Raw genomic sequence first — 13,518 nt, forward strand, 5'->3', positions numbered from 1 at the left:
AACTCCCCTGTTCCTTCACCCAAGCTGGAATTCCAGCTCTCTGGAATCCCCTTCCACACTCTTCGTGGAAGTCTTTCTCTTCTCCTTTTCTTCTCTTTTCTCTACATAAATAAAATCACCTTTCAGCAACACTTCTTGGGTCCAATATTTACTTTACGAGCTTACCGCGCACCTGCAGTGGTCCCTTCTCTTATTCTTAAGAGGGCAGAGACCAAGAACCTACAACATTCTCTCGGAGGAGCTATGCTTCACCAGCATCCAAAAAACAAACCCGGTTACAGTATTGGGCTCACCGGATCTGAAGGTGTGCAGTGATGATGGAAGTAGAGAGAGATTTGAGGATGCTGCACTGTTAGCTTCGGAGACAGAGGAAGGGGCCACAGGCCAAAGAATGTAGCTGCAGAAGCTGGAAGAAGCATAGATTTGCCCATCAACACTGCAAAGCACAACCCTGCCAACACCTTGATTTCAGTCCAGTGACGCTGATGTTGGGCTTTGGGCCTCCAGAACTGTGAGAGAACAAATTTGAATTGTGTTAAGCCACCAAATGCATGGGAATTTGTTACAGCAGCCCTTAGAAACTAGTACACACTCTCCAGGTCATGGTAGCCACGACTCCAGATGGGTTGAGAGCAGGGAGCTGATAGGGGTTGCCAGTGACTGAGGTGGTGAAAATGAGATGGGGAGACTAACCACGAAAACTACAACTGAGCAATTTCCTAGGGACACCGGGCAGGTGTCCACAGATGCACTCTTTGTGTGCAAGAGCCTGGGATAACTCTCTACGCAAATCCCAGTCATATTTGTGACTTTGCAGTCAAAATCTCATCTTAGAGCAGGTTATTTAGCCCTTCAAAGGCTCAGTTGCCTGAGCTGCAAAATGTGTTAAATGAGACAACAGTTACATAGTAAACACAAGGCTGTTTTCCTTATGGTACTCTCAAAGAGTGAAGAAGCAGGAGGGGCTCCTCTCATCTTGCTCTCCACTCCCTTCCATTTGAGCACTGATGAGGTAAGAAAGTAACGCAAAGTTGACCCCCATAGCTTCACTCCACACTACCACCATGGCCCCTAATGTCAACCTGCAGACCAGGAGGAGTCCTTGGTGGAATTCCCATCAGCCATTCAACATCCATTAAGTACATATTTATTGAGCACCTACTAAGTGCCAGGCACTGGTCAAAGCACAGCCCACGTGAAATTTTTTAAAGTAGAACAATGAAGTGCAGGGCCACTGCCAGCTCTGAAAGTGTTTTTGCACAGATTAGAGAAGGTTGCCCTTTCTGGGCAAACACAGCCCTGTCGGTACACAGCTTGGCAAGCAGAGAGAGCTTTTGTGTAAAGAAAAGCAAGCCTCATCATCCGAGTGGACACAACCCGTGTGTGGGGGGGCCTGGCTTGGCAAGCACAGTGAGAACTGGATTCGAGGCTTGCATGCCCCTCATCCAGGTATGCCAGCTGTGCACAAGCGCCCAGCGAGACAGCATCCCTGAAGTCATGCATTTTTCTTAAAGATAAATGGGTTCTGTTTAAGGGCTTCTCTTTTATTCTACACTTTCAGACTGTGAAAGTGTCTTTTCTTTCATAAAATGAGGGTGAGAATAGATAGTAGTTGTTTGTTTTACCTCTTTTGTTAAATTTCCTGACTTAGCAAAATAAAGAGTCGACAACTTTCTTCCAGTTCTCTATTTTGGACATTTTACTGGTCTATTAAATTCAAAATTTGGGGAATGAATTACTGACTGATGGGAGGTATGGCATGGTAAGAAGCCCTCAGTTCAAGCAAAGGAAAGCATACACCTAGCAGCTACCATATTCCATCAGTGTCGCTGAGCTGCTGTGATCTGCATGACATAATATTGCAGAACCTGCTGGGTTGCTATGGTTATCTCACCATACCTATGCATTACCTTTGTGACCCATGAGGTTCATACCACATTTATATTCAGAAAGATTTCTCTGTGTCTCAGAAATGAGCATGCTAGCAATAAATATCGTTGCTTGAATGCAGCTGCATACACACATGAAAATACGCACATAGAAGAATCATTATTTCTTGCATGCTTTGGTGACTCATCTGAAGTTCACATCGCTATGGAATGGGCAGACCTTGGCTCCAGAAACAAATCTAGATTTTCTCTCTTAGGCAGGATCCTTTCAGTTGCCAGAGAACTGGTCTTGGTAACAAAAGGTGAGGACGGGATGGGAGAAATGCGTTGCCTCACATGATTGAGACATGAGGTGTTTGTTTCAGGTACAGTTTGATCCAGGGGTTCAGGGACAGACAGTATCCGGACTGAGGTTTCTCCTACCCCTATGCACTCTGCCTTCCCTTGTACTTACTGACCACAGGCTCTTCCCTGGTGAGGGTCCCACCACGTGCTCAGTTGGCTGCCAAAGTTCAAAGCTTGGATGGAGAGATTAACCTTCCCAACACTTCAAAAAGTTCCATGTCTGTGTCTCATTGGCTCGAATTAGATAATATACCTATCATGTGAGGGGGACTGTTAGTTCTCCGTAATAAAGTCAGGGTGCATGGCCAGGGTCAGGGAATGCTGCCAGCCAAACTGAATTTCACTTCAAAAAGGAGTGGGTGTAAGAAATTAGTCCCCACGGCCGGGCATGGTGTTGCATGCCTGTAATCGCAGCACTTTGGGAAGCTGAGGCGGGCAGATCACAAGGTCAAGATAGCGAGACTGTCCTGGCCAAAATGGTGAAACCCTGTCTCTACTAAAACTTCAAAAATTAGCTGGGCATTGTGGCACACACCTGTAGTCCCAGCTACTCAGGAGGCTGAAGCAGGAGAATCACTTGAACCCGGGAGGTGGAGGTTGCAGTGAGCCGAGATTGCACCACTGCACTCCAGACTGGTGACAGAGTGAGACTCTATCTCAAAAAAAGAAAAAGAAAAAGAAAAAGAAATTAGTCCCCAGATAGACATCTCCATGTGGCTCTGCCTTCTTTTGCGTCCATCCCACCTCCTCCCTGATCCGTTCTCCACTCAGGTTTACTTGCTCTGTGCTCCAAGATGCTGACACCTGGGGACTTTAACACCAGGCCCCTTGCTGGCTGGCCCCTGACTGGGTCAGACAATGGGGGGCACAAGCAGGAGATCTGAAGGAAGGAGGAGGAAGAGCTTGGGGTATTTCTTCCCTGCATCGTCTTTGCCTTAGTGGCTCTCCGGAACTCACTCCCTCTGGGTGCTGGTCACACCATGTCTATCAGCCTTTGAGGGAGTAATAGCTTCCTGCTGCTGCTAGTCTCTAGGCATCTCAGCATCCTGTGTTTTTTCCTTTGACCCTGACCAGTTATCTGTACGTTGTCCCTTATGTCTTTTCACTTAAACCAGGAGTTAGTAAACTTTAGCCCACAAGCCAAATACCATCCTCCCAGTCTCCTTTTGAAAGAAAGTTTTACTGAAGCACAGCCATGTACATTGTTTGGGTATGTCTAAACACACCTGTGACTGAAACTATATGTGACCTGCAAAACCAAAAATATTTACTATCTAGCCCTTTATGGAAAAAAAATGCCAACCCCTGGGTAAACCACCTGATGGATTTGGTTTCCTGCTGGGACCATGTCTATTACATCTTCTTATAAAATATAAGGAGAGAACACAGCTTCTGCTGTGGGATTTGTATGTAAAGATTGGGAGATACTAAAATCATGGGCCTAGCTATCCCGAGACTCAAGGAAAAAAACCACACAGGGGAAAGACAAGTTTTCTTTTTTAAAATACTGTGAGCACTGCTCTCTCCTATCCTTGGAATCGAGGGGAGAATTGAGGGGAATTGGGCAGAGAATGCACCCCAGTGCTCCTGTTCCTGTCCCATGCTCATTTAGACAACACTCCTGAGTGCTCTGACTTCATCAGGGCATGCCAGTGAACAGGAAAATCAATATGTAAAGAAACAAACCAAAATGCTGAATGAACATGGCTAGGTTTAGAAAATAAAAATGTTCCAAATAGATAAACAGTACGCAAAGTGCTTTGATTTGTACTGTTTTCCAGTCCATAAAACCCTAATATCCGCCAACGTTTCATTAAGAGCTTCCATGCCACTCGGCATGCCTACTGTGGCTTGAATAGATCGCTGCAAAAATGTTATCCGAGCTGCAGACCCGATCTTTTGCAATGTTCTACATGGGTGCTAAATGGGGGAGAAGTCTGATCAATCACAAACAGAACGCCAGTTTAGGGGAGAAGCAACTGTTGGCGTTAAATGAACAATATCTATCATTCTGCAATGTGGTTCCTCCGGTCAATCAAAAAAAAAAAAAAAAAAAAAAGGTAAGCAAAGAGCATTTATTGGAATGAAGAAAAAAAAAAGAGTGATGAACACATGCAACCAGATCCTTCAGCTTTCAGAAACAGAGAGGGTTTGTGTTTTGAATAATACACAGTGAAATCAATGTTCAAATTATGTTGGAAAATGATTCATTTGGATTCCTAGCCCCTTCCAATCTCTAACCTGAATAATACTCCAGTTTATGGAATCCCTTCCTAATATATCAAAGGCTCTTCACCTATTGTTGCATTCATTCCCTCAGTGGCCCCTCCTGGAAGCTTGCTGAACCGCCAGCCAGACTGGAATGCACTGTGCGGGACTCTTTTCTTTAATGTCCTCCATTCCTGTGACTGCAAAGAGGAAGAAAGAGCCCTGGTTGGAAAATCAGCACCCAGCAGTGGTTTGTGAGCTTTGAAGCAGAGAAGCCTTGAGCAAATGATTAAATCACTCTCTGAACCTCAATTTCTTTATCCGTAAAATGGACCCAACACCTCTCGCCTGTCCATACCCCAGGTTCTGGTAAAGTCATTCATTCCATTTGGTGAAAATTTACTAAGCACAGTTTATGTATCAGGAGGGCGCTGGGTGGACCAGGAAGAATTCTGAGAGGAAGTGGTCTCTAAATGCATTCTGAAAAATAAGTTGGTGGGGAGGAGTACAAAGGAGGATATTATCACCACAGGGAAGAGGAAAGAGAATATGACCCTTCAGAGGAGGTACTGAAAGCATTTTTGCACGGCTGAGTCACAAGATTCAAGGTAGGGCAAGATTCAGGGCAAAAGCCCTGAAAACAAAAGAGAGCTAAGTAGGACAGATATCAAGGGCCTCCTGGTTCTGTTAAATAATTTGGACTTCCCCCAAGGACAGTGGGAAGACCACTGAAGGGTTCCTGTTGGAAACGATGGTCTGCCTCCGTATGTTTTAGGCTACCCCTACCAGTTCACCCCAATAACTTCCAAGTGGACAAGGAGTTACAGAGGGCCAAATGGAGGCTTGGCATCCAGTGAGAGATGTCGGTGGCTCAGTAGGAGAGAGCAGGCAGGGGTAAGAGGCGGCATTGACAGGACTCCATCCATTGGAGAGAAAAGGGAGAGGAAGGCATCACCAAGGAAACCAGCGTTCTGGCTTGGACCAAAGGGCAGATGCTAATTCTATTCACTGAGAGGGTGCATGCTTGAAGGTGGTGCCTGGCGCAAGGCAAGGTACACAGTAGGTGCTCAGTAAGTGTTTGTTGAATCTTAAGTGAAGCAGAATCTTTAATCTCCTAGCTTCATTCTCCTCCTACCTCTGTTAACATCTCACCCCCACAACCCCGCCCCAGCTCCACCCCCACCTCATCCTGCACATCACTGCCTGGTAAATCTTCTTAAAACACCAATTTGTCTGTCAGATTTAAATGGCTCATTTAAATGGCTCAGGATTTCCCCAGACATGAGTCAAAGCCCCTTTGCTCAGCAGCCCCCACACCCAGCCAGTCTTGCTTCAGCTCTGCTTCTGTCATTGGCCGCATAACCTGCGCCCCTCAGGACCTCTGCTGGGGCAGTGCTCACGGGAGCACCCGCCTTTCCTTCATTCTGCCACTGCAAATTTTAATCAGAGAATCACAGTGGAGACCAGAAAAAAAAAATGCAATTCCCTCCTGAGTCCTGTTGCTTCTGCTAATTCAAGGCAGGCTTCATTCTTTGACATCAGGCAACTCATCAGGTCTGTGGCTGAGGAAGTTGCAGGAGAGAAAAATAAGAGGTAAATGTATCCAGATTCAAGAGAAATTGGCAAACAAGCTGTGTCTTAATACATTCTTCTAGCATATCCCAGATTCTTGGAGTCCTTTTGATTTTGAAACGTTTTTAAAGCATGAGTGGATTATGATTGTCAGAAAAAAAGCAGTTTCTTCCAGGCCTTAAGCTATAAAAACTGCTATTCCTGTTCTCTTTGCAAATGAGCCCACTTTAGTATGCCCTGCTGGGAAATGAAAGCAATTGCTTTATTCCTGGGAATTACCAAAGATTTACTTGAAAGTGCTACCTCACGCACAGTGGGTAACAAGTCTAAATGAAAAGGAAAACAATTAGCCCAAATATGCCAACTTCAACAGTGTTGATTGGCTGGTTGATTTTGAAAGCTCAACTTTATTTCTAGAATCAAAAATTGCAAAAAACAAACAACAAAACTTTCATTGGCTAAAGTCCCTTCACGAGAAGTCCCTAGGGAGAGCACAGACGGGCTCCTTTCAGGGCCACCCACATTTGTGCTCCAGCCCACCTAGGACCCTAGGAAAGGTGTCCACTTGGACAAATTGCGCCCCCAAATTGCAATCCATCAGGCCAAGAAAGCTACAGAGCCACCAAAAATAACAAACAGATCCATGTTTTCTTGTCTGTCCTGCATGCTTTGCATTGGAAATGACAGGCCTCCAGCCCCAAGAAGCTGGCTTCACTGTCCATCCAACCACCAGGCAGCATTTCTCAAGGTATGGTCTAAGAACCACGTGCACCTTCATTAGAATCACCTGGACTCCTTATTAAACACGCAGGTGCATGCTACCCAACCCACACTTACCAAGTCCAAATCTCTGGAGGTAGTTCTTTCTTTTCTTTTCTTTTCTTTTCTTTTCTTTTTTTTTTATTTTGAGACGGAGTTTCTCTCTTGTTGCCACGCTGGAGTGCAGCTGACGGCAACCTCTGCCTCCCAGGTTCAAGCGATTCTCCTGTCTCAGACTCCTAAGTAGCTGGGATTACAGGAATGAGTCACCACGCCCGGCTAATTTTGTATTTTTAGTAGAGACGGGGTTTCTCCGTGTTGGTCAGGCTGGTCTCGGACTCCCAACCTCAGGAGATCTGCCCGCCTCCGTCCCAAAATGCTGGGACTACAGGCGTGAGCCACCGCGCCTGCCCGGCTGGAGGGAGTTCTATTCTTCAACATCATCAGGGTACCCACACTAGCAACGCCTCTTTTTCCTCTCAGTCCCTGAGCTTTTTCCTTCAATTGTTCTCAACGTATCCAGCTTACGGTCCCCAGTCCATTGTTTCAGTAACAACCCTTGCAATTCTAAACTTCCTTGCAATTCTACTGTGTTCCTCTAGTAAACACACTCCCCATCCTCCTCAATAACTTGGTCAAATCTTTTCAAACTACAATTTCCTAATTGCCAATCTCCCAACCTTCTTCCACTTGGCCTCACTTCGACTGCTCTGAGATTTCGAGGCTACCAAATGAGATGCCTTTCCTCTTCCAGACACCAACACAGGTACCCCTGTCTACATGGACCCCCTCCTTCACCTTAACTCAGGATCCCACCCCAACTCCTTCTTGGAACCTTACACTATCAACACGTCTCCTGTCTTCGGGGTGTTCAGTCGCCTCCTCTCTATCAATACTTCTCTTTGGCTCTTTTTTTTTTTACTTTGTAGAGTATCATTAGTGACAATTCATGTAAGAATTCTCTCCAATATCCCAGGAAAAAAGTCATTACATCAATGAAGACATACTATATACCTGGCCACCACAATTGAATGTTAACCTGATTGTTAACTATAAATCATTTTTAATGTGTTTCAGTATAGTTTTTTAAACTTTTTGTTATAAAAATTTTAAAATACATTCAAAAATAGAGAAACTAGTATAGTGAACTCCTGCTTACCCATCAGAAAGCCTCAACAATTACCAGAATTTTATCAGTGTATATATTTATTTTATTTTATTTTATAGACAGAGTCTTGCTCTGTTGCACAGGCTGGGGTGCAGTGGCACTAACTTGGCTCACTGCAACCTCCGCCTCCTGGGCTCAAAGATTCTCCTGCCTCAGCCTCCCAAATATCTAGGATTACAGCCGTGCACCACCATGCCTAGCTAATTTTTGTATTTTTACTAGAGACAGGATTTTATCACTTTGGGCAAGATGGTCTTGAACTCTTGACCTCAGGTGATCCACCCGCCTCCGCTTCTAAAAGTGCTGGGATTACAGGTATAAGCCTCCTTGCCTAGTCATATTTTAAAGAAAATTCTGTGTATTGGGCCATCATATCATGCATTTCTAATTGATAAGGGCCAATTGTATAAAACATAACCTCCAGGCCATTATCACAGCTAAATAACTGTGATTCCTTAATACCACCTAATTCTCAGTCCATATTTCATTTTCCCAATTGTCTCCACAGGATGTCTACTTATAGCTAGGTTGTTCAAATCAAGAGCCAGACAAGGTTCTCATATTGTAGTTCATTGTTTTGTTTCTTAAGTTGTTTTTGTGCTCTATAGTCTCCCTGCCTTTATATTTTTAAGATTCCATTGATTTCTTGGGCCATTTTTTACACAGAGTGTCCCACACTCTTGATTTGGCTGATCGCGTTCTTAAAGTGCTGATAACTTGTGTCTCTATCCCCCATATTTCTGTCTTTTTTTTTAAATCAAGAATATTTTTAAACATACTTACGTGGTAGAGACCACTTTCAGAAAAACTCTACATCATCCTCACATCCTCCTCCAGCTACCAGCTTTCCTCCTCCCCATCCATGGCTAAACAAGTCTCCAGAAAGCTGCTACGTTTGCTTTCTTAATTTCTTCAGCTTTCACCCTCTCTTCAACCCAGTCAAATCTGGCTTCTGCTCCTGTCACACCCAGGAACTGTAATGATCTCCATACCTTCAAATCAAACAGATATTTCTTTTACCAATTCCCATCTTATTCCAATTAGAGAATTCAGTAGCTTAAGGCAGGAATTTATTTTTACCTCTCGCAGTTCCATGGATTGACTGGAATCAGCTGAGCAGTTCTCACTTGGAGCCTCTTACGGGGCTGGTGTCATCTGAAGGCCTCACCTCCCAGATGGCTTCTTTCTTCACATGGCTTCACATGGCTGTTCCAGGTTGGATCACTGGAACAACTGGAGACTGGGATCTCTCCTTCTCGCTCTTTGCCCTTCTGTAGGGTACCTTCACATGGTTAGCTTGGGCTTCCTCACAGCATGGTGGTTTATGGGTAAATAGACTTCTTACGTGGGGTCTGGCATGGCACTGAGCAAGTATTTCAGGAGACCAAGGTGGATGTTGCAAGGATTTCTGTGGCTTTGATAGTCACGTAGTGGGCCCTCTGCTTCAGTCTGGTGATTGAACAGGTCCAGCCCCCATTCAGTGTCACTACGCAAAGGTGTGGATTTCAGGAGACAAAGTTCCCTGGGGCCATCTTTGGAGACTATCACACTTCTCCTTTGACTTTTCAACAATTATCAGCACCTCTGTGAATTATCTAATTTTTTAAATACTCTAACCGCTTGCTCCCATAACAAGCCACTTTTCTGTTCCCTTTCTACCTCTCTGACAAAAACCTCTCAGTGGTCTGCGCAGGCCCCATTTTCCTCTGCCCAGTCCTCCAGGCCTGGTCCTAGGTTTCTTCTCTTCCAAGTCTCTTCTCTCCCAAAACCCTTTCACATGGAGGTCCATGATTTCAATTAATTCCTAAAATGGGTATAACTAAAGTATTACTCGCTCCAACCCAAACCTGTCCTCTGAGCACCATTTCCCACCTTCTGGAAACTTCTTCTTGAATATTCCAAAGGTATATTAACATGTTCAACTAAACTCAGAATCGCCCCTTCTCCAAAGTGGGCCCCTTCTGGATTTCTTTGTTTCACCTAATGGCATCCTCACTGCCTCCAGTTACACAGAAACTTGAGGGTCCTCTCCCTCTCTCTCTGATTGAGTCTATTTATTCTATCACCAAAATATTACTTCTAAAATGTTTCTTCCCACTCTTTCCCACCTCCACTGCTGTCATCCTCTATCCAGGCCACCCTCTGGGGCTATCCCTAGAAGAAGATGAGACCCACAGCAACTCAAGCCAGTGCAGAGTTTATCCAAAGTACTGACCCTTAAAGGGTGCCACTCTGTACTGGCACTGGCATCTTTTATTGGCTCCTGGAGATATTATTAAACACAGAAACTGAAAATTGAATTTTAATGATGGTTCATTAAAAAGATATTCATTTTGCAGCCTCTCACCTCAAGTGTGGTGCCCAAGGCAGATATTCCATATTCCCTTCCTGAAGGAAAGGCCTGCTAACAGGTCTCCCTTCATCCACTCTTACCCTTAGAACCTGCTCTCCACACAGCAGCAAAAGTAAAAATGTGAATTATGTCCTCTGCTTAAAACTCTCTCACAACTTTTTATTGATTTGGGGATAAGGGAAAAAAAATCCTTAACGTAGCTTACAGCATAAATAGGAAATTATATTAGTTCATTTTCACACTGCTGATAAAGACATCCCCAAGACTGGGTAACATATAAGGAAAAAGACATTTCAGGGACTCACAGTTCCACATGGCTGGGGAGACCTCACAATCATGGCAGAAGGTGAAAGGCACATCTCACATGGCAGCAGGCAAAAGAGAGAAATGAGAGCCAGGTGAAAGGGGTTGCCTCTTATAAAACAATCAGATCTTGTGAAACTTATTCGCAACCACGAGAACAGTGTGGGAGAAACCACTCCCATGATTTAATTATCTGCCACCAGATCCCTCCCACAACATGTGGGAATTATGAGAGCTACAATTCAAGATGAGATTTGGGTGGGGACACAGCCAAACCATATCAGAAACATAGTCTGCCCTCTTCTTTATTGTTACAGCATTTTGATGCAAGTAACAGAAACTCAAACTCAATCTTGCTTAAACAATAAGGAATTCTAGTATCTCATAAAACAGAAGTCCTGAGGTAGGGTGGCAGACTGATTCAGCAACCCAACCATTATCAAGGAGAAAGAGTCTTTCCATATCACTATTCTGTCATTCTTGGTGCTGGCTTCCTCCTGAGAGGGGAAGATAGCTGCAGCAGGCCCAGGCTTCACATCCAGATTTTACAACACTCAGGAGAACACATAGGGGCCATCGTTTCATGTGACTTGTTCTTAGGAGTGAGGAAATTTTTTTGGAAGTCTCCCTTAATTTCTCTTTTGCCAGAATTGGGGCCTACCTTTATAACTAAACCAATCACTGCATGATATGGTTTGGCAGTGTCCCCATCCAAATCTTACCTTGAATTGTAGTTCCCATAATTCCCATGTCTGGTGGGAGGGATGTGGTGGGAAGTAATTGAATCATGGGGGCAGGTATTTCCCATGCTATTCTCCTGATAGTGAATAAGTCTCACGAGATCTGATAGTTTTATAAAGGAGAGTTCCCTCGCACAAGCTCTTCTCTTGCCTGCTGCTATGTAAGACATCCCTTGCTCTTCCACCATGATTGTGAGGCCTCCTCAGCCATGTGAAACTGTGAGTCCATCAAACCTTTTTTCCTGTATAAATTACCCAGTCTCAGATATGTCTTTATCAGCAGGTGAAAATGGACTAATACCCTGGGAGAGGGATTATTCCTGATGTAGAAAGATGTGTTGGGGGACATATGGATTCCTGAACAAAACAAGGGTTCTGTTGGAAGGAAGAAGGGTGTAGGCACTGCTGGGGAGGCCTGTCCAGTGTCCCTTACCTCTCCAATGCAATCTCACCCCAGCTTCCCCAGACTCTCTCCACTGCAGCGGCAGGAGCCTTCACATCGCTGTCTGCACCTGCTTCCTTCTATCACAGTCCTTGCACATGCTCGTCCTGCCCCAGGAATGCCTTCCTCTAGAGAAATCCAACTCATCTGTCTGTCTGGGAGGAAATATAATCTCTATTTAACCCTCATAAATTTGTAGTTGGGACAGACTCCTGTTAGCAACAGATTAACAAAGGAAAAACAAGCAACTTTATAAACACGTGCAGTAGACATCACACACAGGAGAAACTTCAATAAAAAGTGTCGACCTAATGTAACTACAAGGCTCAAAATCGAGTTCAAGTGAGTTAAGTACAAAGTGTGAGGGTGGCCATCCCAGGACACATGGACACTGAAGAATAGTGACCGCTGTTCTCGGTGTAGGGAAAAGTGAAGATCATTTGTACAGACAAAACTGCGGGCACTGAACAGAATTACAACATTTTCCACCCAAAGGCTAACATACAGATATAAGATTGACTGCCTACACTCAATTACACTTTAAGGAGTTTGCTTAACATTCTGTAGAGAAGAAGTCCCAGTCACAAGGGACTCTGTCTCCGAAGTCATTTAGTCTAGGTTTGAAAGAACAGAAAGTCTGGCAAAATATGACTCTCAACACAAAAGTCAGAAAGAAACAGACATGCATCAGAGAAGAAAAACAACCATGTTACATGACTCCATTTCCAAAGCTTAACTTTTCCCTTTGGCATAATCAATTTTGCAGGCTGTGGAATTTTCTTTTCACAAAGGTCACTCCAAGCAGTGGCTTAGAACTCTGCCTTATACAACATCTTCAACAAAGAACAGTAAATTTTAGAGAAACGACAAGACAAAGGAAAGCAGTTGTAGGTTTCCAGAGGTGGGAAACTATGGGAAGGCAAATACATGGAAGTAAAGTAATGGAGTAGGTTTGTGTGCAGAGCACTGCTGTGCCATATCTGAGTGGATAGCAGCTGTTCCCAGTAAAGAAGAATGTATATCCTGTCTTCAGCTGGAAAAGCGAGGGAGGATAGAAAGAGCTTTTCCTCTGTTTGCTGCTTCTTAATTGCCTTTTGCTCAAAAATATTTATGTCAAAGCGGCATATTTTGGGACTACATTGGACTTTCACTTCCAATCTCAGCTGAATGCCTTCCCTTAGGGAAATTCAACTCATCCTTCTGTCTGGGAGGAAAAGCTGCTAGAATAAAAGCAGGCAGAAGAACACGGAGGGACTAGCCTTGCTGAGTCTCCTGGCCTTCATCTTTTTCCTGTGCTGGATGCTTCCTGCCCTTGAACACCGAACTCCAAGTCCTGCAGCTTCTGGACTCCTAGACCACACTAGTGGTTTCCCAGGGGCTCTGGGGCCTTCAGCCACTGACTGAAGCCTGCACTGTCAGCTTCCCTACTTTTGAGGCTGGGGTACTCAGATTGGCTTCCATGCTCCTCAGCTTACAGAAGGTCTACTGTGGACTTTACCTTGTGATCATGTGAGTCAATACCCCTTAATACACTCCCTTTCAGATATACATCTATTCTAATAGTTCTGTTTCTCTAGAGAACCCCAATACATCATTCTTCACCCCTCCTGTGTTCACATTGTTTGCCCCATAAATCCACTCTGTCACTAGCACATGGCTTGCTTCAGCCAACAGGATGTGAGCAAATGTGACACAGCAGATCTTTATAAAAGCACTTGCATATTTCTGCTCAGGCCTTG

The sequence above is a fragment of the Callithrix jacchus genome, chromosome 10 (genome assembly GCF_049354715.1).
Source record: "Callithrix jacchus isolate 240 chromosome 10, calJac240_pri, whole genome shotgun sequence".
NCBI classification, from domain to species: Eukaryota; Metazoa; Chordata; class Mammalia; order Primates; family Cebidae; genus Callithrix; species Callithrix jacchus.